Source organism: Priapulus caudatus, unplaced genomic scaffold (genome assembly GCF_000485595.1).
Source record: "Priapulus caudatus unplaced genomic scaffold, Priapulus_caudatus-5.0.1 Scaffold4108, whole genome shotgun sequence".
NCBI lineage: Eukaryota > Metazoa > Priapulida > Priapulimorpha > Priapulimorphida > Priapulidae > Priapulus > Priapulus caudatus.
The window spans coordinates 11,781-12,213 of record NW_014581169.1 but is presented as its reverse complement, the minus strand read 5'-3'; positions in this window follow the sequence as shown (position 1 = coordinate 12,213).

The following is a 433-nucleotide window of genomic DNA, read 5'->3' as shown; positions in this document are numbered from 1 at the left end:
AGAGAGAGGAGGGAGGGGAACGTGCCACGGTTAGCCCTTGGTGTGCACGCTAGAGAGAGGAGGGAGGGGAACGTGCTACGGTTAGCCCTTGGTGTGCACGCTAGAGAGAGGAGGGAGGGGAACGTGCTACGGTTAGCCCTTGGTGTGCACGCTAGAGAGAGGAGGGAGGGGAACGTACCACGGTTAGCCCTTGGTGTGCACGCTAGAGAGAGGAGGGAGGGGAACGTACCACGGTTAGCCCTTGGTGTGCACGCTAGGGGTAAATATGATTTTCATGTTCATCGTTGAACGCGCTTTCATGTTACACTACGGCACGTGGTCCCCCCCCGCACAGACACACAGACATACACACACACGCACGCACACACATACACATACACACACACATACATACACACACACACGCACACACACTCACACACACACACACACA